This window comes from Macrobrachium rosenbergii, chromosome 31 (assembly GCF_040412425.1).
Source record: "Macrobrachium rosenbergii isolate ZJJX-2024 chromosome 31, ASM4041242v1, whole genome shotgun sequence".
In the NCBI taxonomy this organism is placed as follows: Eukaryota; Metazoa; Arthropoda; class Malacostraca; order Decapoda; family Palaemonidae; genus Macrobrachium; species Macrobrachium rosenbergii.
In genome coordinates, this window is record NC_089771.1 from 17589504 (window position 1) to 17597498 (window position 7995).

Consider the following 7995-nt stretch of genomic DNA (forward strand, 5'->3'; position numbering starts at 1 on the left):
ATAATAATAATAATAATAATAATAATAATTAATTGATCAGAACTATCCTAATAACTAAAATGTGTTCAAAGAAATTCGTTTCCCCTTTACAAAAAATTTTTAGTAGTAAATTTTAACAATATTGCATTGTTCTCAAGAAGACTTTATTCCTTGAAGGAAGTATATCTGTTAATGCGACATTAAATAACATGGACCATATCATAACTGAGTTTGCTTACCGACTCTTACACCAAGATTAACAATATTAATATTATCAAACTCTCTTTCAAACGGCATTTTGAATCTGAGTCGAGTTACTGCTTCATATACCTGAACCAATTTTTAACAATAGGAAATTAAGTACCCCTGTGGTGGCTTGAAATTATACATCTAAAACTTCAGTTGGCTATAGAAAGCTATACATACATTAGCACTTTCAGTTTGAATCTAAATATAAATTCATGTATATACAGCAATACTAAACTCCCATTAAAATAAAACTTCCAATATTGGAATCTTTATATACTAGCAGTGTCTTGAAATATCTAGGGATGCCATGAGAAAAATGCACTTACTAAGGTACTCAGCAATACTTACAGTATTCAGTTTTAAATAGTTTATATTTAATGTTTAGCGAGATGGCTCATTTTCATGGCAAACCTTGAACAGAGCTAAGAGAGTATGATTTATTCACACGAGAATTGATGCATTTTCTGTTTGTCAAGAAATTTTAAGACAAGATTTGAAAAACTAATAAATAATATATGTCTGTCTTAGAAATGTTATTGAAATTATATATATATATATATATATATATATATATATATATATATATATATATATATATATATATATATACACACATATATATATATATATATAGTGTGTGTATACACACACACACACACACACACACACACACACACAGATACATATATATATGTATATATATATATATATATATATATATATATATATATATATATATATATATATATATATATATATATATATATATATATATATATAGTATATATATATATATATATATATATATATATATATATATATATATATATATATATATATATATATATATATATATACATATACTAATCCTATATATATATATATATATATACATAACTCAAGTTTCTATATAAATATATATATATAGATATATATATATGTATATGTATATATATATATATATATATATATATATGTATATATATATATATATATATCAAACCCTCTACATAACTGTAGCAAAATACCAATGCTTACGTAATATTCCCTCTGAACTTTGTAATAACTTAATCAAAGCAACAGCCTGCTGTTAAAGGCTACGAGGAATGTTTTTCGAAGTTTTGAGCGAGTACCATAATGGAAGCTAACTTTATAGTACATGTAAGACCCACAAAGAAAAATAATAGGGCATCATTCATATTTGCCAAAAAATGCTACCTGTCCTACGTGGGTCATACCTCCCGGGTTCAACTTCTCTTGACCATCTCTAGGTACAACAAAGAAGTCTCTAAAACATCAGGAAAGCCAAATGTTCCTGACTAATGAACTCAAACTAATGGCTAGCATGAACGTCACGAAAACTATTGCAATGGCCAGAATTACCTCCAATGAGTTTAGCATAAACATAGGTGAAATTGTATTTGCTGGTTTACTGACTCATTTTACAGTGAATGATGGATAACCTGATATGGAAAGCTACAACTAATAATTTTAGGTCAGTGTGTTTCCTGAAACAGTAAGTGTATCAGGAATCTAAACTATTAAGATTAACTAGTAAATGTATTGAAAAAGATAAGACCACTTGATACCTGATATTATGGTAATGATGATTCATGCTGAAGCCTACTGGACTACCTGATATTAGACGATTACGGTTAATACGTATCCTGGAGCCTGACAACTGATGATATTTACTAAGTATTTTTTGAAAATAAATACATTACTGCACCCCTTTGGTGTTTAAAGATTAAACTGGTAGGATACTTTGAACAAGCTATGCACACTAAGGCATAAAGAACGCCTGGAGGTTTAAATAAAATATGTAACCTAACATGTTCTGGTCCACCTGATGGCTGATGTTAAAGTGACAAGATAACAAAATAATGACTGTTCCGAAATATACTGAAATTCTTATCACACATTAAACTGGTGGGAAATTTAAGTAAAATCAGCGCACCTTGAAACATTCTAAGATACTTGCTAGCTGATATCAAGCTGATAAGAAATTCAAGCAAAAATTATATATTCTGAACCATATTTAACTATCTAATAGCTGATATGTAACTGATAGTTCACTATCATTAGTAACAAATACAATGACAAATCATGTATTAGTTTAAAAAAATGGCACCGAAGAATGTTTGTCGTGGTAGAATCTTGTATAATGTGTGTCGTGGTAGAATCTTGTATAATGTTTGTCTTGGTATAATCTTGAATCTTGTCATTTCCTACAGCTGTTTGATATTCCAACTGGCAATAGCAGAATTTCTGAAAGAAAGAGAAGCAAGTTAATTACATCAAGTAGATTTTAAGGTATCTTTGCTCACAAAATATTAAAAGTGGAGCATTATGAGCTAGACTGAGCTCAAGGCATTCTGTACCTGGGTCATATTCTAAGAGGGTCTCAGATAGAACTGGTATTTTTGGCTGCGTTGAACGTCTATAGTTTTTTTTATGAAGGACATAACACTACTTTTATTTAGTCACAGCTGCAGTAAATGTTGAGATAATTAAAACTTTTGATTTATTCAAATTTTTACTGCCAATAGTAGGACAGCTCTTGGTGTCAATTTTATTTTGGAAAAAATAAATTTTTATGTGAGTGTTTATTATAGTTGTTATTATTGCTTAGACCTGACTACAACTTGTATATAAGACCATTCAAACAGTTTAAAATAAACTGGTAAAATTTATTAGCACCAACAATGACCCACCCATGCAATCATTTTAAAAAAAATACGTTTACTGCTCTCACCATCAACCTATTTTCTCAGTACACTTCTCAAATACCAAATCATTCCCTGTTCATTAAACACTTACCTTTGTTACAGAGCTACAAGGCTTCTTTGGAGTATGTTCTACAAAATTTGTAGTTTATTTCCACCAAGAATCTCAGACTGTAGATCACCTGAAGTAGAAGAAACAAGTTAATTGTTTCAAGGAAAACTGAGGCTTCTTGCATACAAATTTGATACAAGGAATTGAAATCCGACGTAGTTATATACAGCCAGACCTCAAGCACCTATAAACAAGCCTGCTACAAAAGAGGCACAGTTGGGATTTTGGTCACTGTACAAATCTGTAGTGTTTTATCAAGGACATCTCTCTGTTATTCCTTTCAATCCCAACAACATTAACTGTTAATGTTAGAAAAGTTCGATCCACGATGCAAATCTCGCTAAAAACTGATCAGGGTTCAATCCCAGTCATGAACAATGCAACAATACCTGAGCTATCATCAATACACTGTCTTCCAGTTTATTTTCTACTATCAGTAAACAAAAATAAAGCTATATTAGCTTCTATTGTCTGTATATTCTGATATATTTGCATAGGTTGAATTAGGTGAAACGTAAGTAATATATACATTTCCTTACCATTCAGGAGTAAACAGGTCACTTAACCTAGGCTATCATCAGTTCACTGTCTTACCATTTTACTGTATACTATCAGCAAACAAAAAATGAAACTATATTAGCTTTTTGTCTGTATTTTCTGATATATTATACATAAGCCTTTTTAGCTTTAATCAGGTGAAACATAAGTAATACATATATTTCCTTACCATTCAGGAGTAAACAGGTCACTTGAGGGGACTGTCGTGGAAAACATTCAATTTTCTGCCTGATTTCCCTGGATTTAACGAGGCTATGGTCCATACAGCCCAGAGGCCTAACATATAAGAAAATTATTATCATCATCATGGTATTAACTGAATCTAACCCTAATCCTTAACCGAGGGCTTAGGCCTAGAGTAGTTTTTGAAGGATAAAAATCTTGACATATAATGATGCAAGTCTATGTAGAAAGTTAAATATACTAAAGTACTGTATAACCTTTATCAACTCACTTGCAAATACGAAGTATAAATAAGATCTTTCTGTAACGTCAGTGTTCATGGCAAAAATTATTCGTTTACTGGAATTATTACTAGAAATATTTTTACACATCAACCTTTAGTTATAGATATGATGTCATGAAAATGACCTTTTACCAAGATTTTCAAAACCAGAAAGAAATATTAACTTTCATCATTCATAAACTCACCGATTTGTATATTCATTGGTTGATTTCCGTCCCTAGAGGAGAGGTCGAATCCGAAGGTCGAATCCCAAAGTCGAATTGCAAGGTTGAGTCTCAAGGTCGAATGCCAAGGTCGAATCCTAAGATCGAATCCCAAGGTTGAATCCCGAGGTCGAATCTCAAGGTACAATCGCATGGTCGAATCTAAAGGTAGAATCGCTTGGGAATCCCAGGGTCGAATCTCAAGGTCGACAGTCAAGGTTGAATCCCGTGGTAGAATCTCAAGGTCAAATCTCAGGGTCGAATCACAAGGTCGAATTCCAAGGTCGAATCATAAGCGACTGCCAAGGTCGAATCATAAGCGACTGCCAAGGTCGAATCTCAAGCTCTAATCAGAAGGTCGAATCTCAAGGCCGAATCCCAATGTCGAATCCCATTCTCCATCGACATTAATCATCCCTTCTTGATGTCGAAGTCGAGTCAGGTCGCTTCTCCACCAAGAACTAAAGTCGTTTCGAAACATCTATAAAGTCAGTTTGATACAACCAAGTCTTTATATGTAAACAACTTCAACGCTAGAATCCAGATTCTTCAAACTTTTACTTGTTTCTTCATTAAAACTGTCGCAATTGCTTTATACTGATAGGCATTAAACAGACATTTATTACGAAGATTATATACTGAAAAATATCTTGCTCATTCTATGATTAGCTGAACTGGGCAGTTTTGTTATCATCTTTACTAAATGTAATAATATCGAGGTTTTGTTTCAACTGAACGTATTAATATCAAGGTTTTAATATACTAGCAACAGACATTCAGCTATCATTTATTTCGAGGTTTATGCAATAAAAAATATATCTTGGGCGTTCTATAATTAGCTAAACTTTGCACATTTGCTGTTTTTTCAACTAAACTTGTCAATATAGACGTTTTAATATACTAGCAATAGGCATTAAACACACATTTATGTCGAAGTTTACATAATGGAAAACATCTTACACATTCTAACATTAGCTTAACTTAGCAATTTTGCTATTTTTTTAACTAAACATATTAAACCGAGGATTTGATACACTAGCAATAGGCATGAAACAGACAAATATTTCGAAGTTTACGTAATGGACAATAACCTTGCACATTCTTTAATTAGCTTAATTTTGCTATTTTTTATTTAACTAACCGTATTCATATCGGGATTTTAGTATACCTGCAATATCCTAAAATGACGAGTTTAATTCACGATTCTAAATTTCTGAATGCTGGAAGTAACCAGGCTTACTGATTTCGTGAGTGCAATTTGCAACAAAAAGCAACGTACGTAATAAAATACTTAACATAGTGGTACCTAGAACCACATTTGACAACTTAATTCAGAAGTTTGCAACAGCTGTCAGCAATAAAGTTTTTTTTACTGAGTGACATATCCTAGTTTTGTTAAAATATTGGGTTTACCGGATTAACAAACTTTACGCCTAATTTGAGAATTTTGAAAGGGAGCAAAAAATCATTGTTATGCACCGAGGCGTCAGTAATATAGCTATAACTTTTTACTGTTTAATTGGGCTAATTTAAAAATTGCCTACATATATCAAAAGACCTTGAGTTGTATCGATCTGTCTTCATGGATGTATAGAAAGAACTTGAGGTGGGGAAACTATTCTATAAAAGAAAAATAAATAAACCTACAGTAAAAAAATTCTATACAGATAATTATAGGTGATATTATGTCTACAATTACAAAAAAATTGCTCTTATGAGTATATATATATATATATATATATATATATATATATATATATATATATATATATATATATATATATATATATATATATATTTAATAAACTATCATTTTCATCTTCTAACCTCATGATAAAAGTAGGCTTATTCATTATGCAAGAAAATTCTCTCTCTCTCTCTCTCTCTCTCTCTCTCTCTCTCTCTCTCTCTCTCTCTCTCTCTCTCTCTCTCTCTCTCTCTCCCTTCCTTTAACAAACAAATAACTGGCTATTTCACACACAAGAAAACAATTCTAATTAAATCTCTGAATCTACTTTGTACACATTACCGAAAGCAGCATATATGAGCTACAGCTACATCAGATTTTTAACCAGTCATAAAATGGGAATACCTTTAATTTCACAAAGTATCATAGTCTGTTCACTCTATCTAACCTGCACGTAGGTCAAGAATAACAATGGTAGTTTTATCTCCCATATTTATTTACTCACCTCTTAGGGAAAAAAATATATATTTAAGCTGAAATGCACAGTAACACCAAACACAATCACACTTTTCCAAAGACCACAGTCTTATTATTCTTTTAAGGAATACTGGTATAGCCGTTCAAAAACTGGGTAATTCTACAGAAAACCTCCACTGGGAGCCGTGTTTAGTACCAGCCTCTAGGGTGCTGAACGTCAGAACATAAAGACGGTAAATTTCTCAAGTTATCTCTGTAAACTTCTAAGATTATCTCCGTAAAATTCTTGAAATTTTCTCATTTGTACTGCATTTTATAAAGCTTTTTTTTATGTTGATCAGTCAAAAATAGTGTTATTAAAGAACAATATCTTTGTGCGGCTCTTTTCTGTAGAATTACCGTGAAAACAATTTCATAGACCTAAAGTCAAAATGTAATACATAGGATTTTATTCCTAGCCTAACCTACCTTACGACAAACGACTTAAATATTTTAACAGCTGTCCTTTATTCACAAAACACTATCTGTATCGAAGGTTAAATTTATGCTAACAAAATTAAGCCAGCCAATATCAACCACTAGTATGCAAGAATACCCACAGGTGACTGCTCTTTCCTCTTCAATTGCACCAGGGCAATGGAAGGACCAAGACCTTTTACTGAAGATAGGCCTAATCGTAAACACCAAATTTCCACTTCACGATTAGTACGCTTGACACTTACTAACACTTTTCCAATAGGAAAACAAATGGAGAATCATTGCCAGTTACCTTTGCTATCTTTAAACTTCGACGATGTGAAGAAAACAGGAATAAACAAAGAGAATTCATTGATATCGTCCATCTTCCCAAGTCGTCCCTAGAAACACAAGAGACTGACACTCGTCAGTGACGTCACCTGCCCGACTGACTGTAAACAAACAAAAGAGTAACTATAAACGCAGTTACTTCTTGTACCTTTTACTAAGTGACTGGCGTTTACGAACGTTGAACGTTCCCGAACGTTAGACGCTCATTATCCTAGCAAAACGTAGACACCTAGACTCATCCTACACAAAACTGAGGCTTCCGTAAAGCCAAAGAACCGCAGAAAAATTAATTTCCAAATTTACGAAATATGAGACAAACAACGAATAATAATAATAATAATAATAATAATAATAATAATAATAATAATAATAATAATAATAAGAAATAGGCCTCTCTTCATGACTGTGGCTTCAGCTTCGTCACCTGAGATCGATACCACAAGGATGAAACGAATGGGCCAACTTCCAGAGAAATCTTGTGTGGTTCTGATGTCCTTAGTAATGAATTATGAACCTGGTAATTAGTAGGCTGAGGAGGGTCACAGCCAAGGTAGGGAAGGGACAGGGGCTACCAATTCATCCCAAAGAGACTTGTTAATAATAATAATAATAATAATAATAATAATAATAATAATAATGAAATCATCGCTGAATCTGTCAATGTATTACTACGATAACGTGTTAATAATGTATTCACAATATGCAAAGAATATTCTGTTCCTGCAAAAAGT

The 7995-nt window shown here is 32.0% G+C and overlaps 1 long non-coding RNA gene across 1 annotated transcript; it reads right to left on the minus strand.

The window, feature by feature from the left end:
* Positions 1–1277: 1277 nt before the first annotated feature.
* Positions 1278–5899, minus strand: LOC136855380 (uncharacterized). The gene is made up of 3 exons (XR_010858005.1): positions 4276–5899; positions 3794–3900; positions 1278–2496 (listed from the first exon to the last, which is right to left on the minus strand). It is a non-coding gene; the product is annotated as an uncharacterized lncRNA (long non-coding RNA).
* Positions 5900–7995: the final 2096 nt, after the last annotated feature.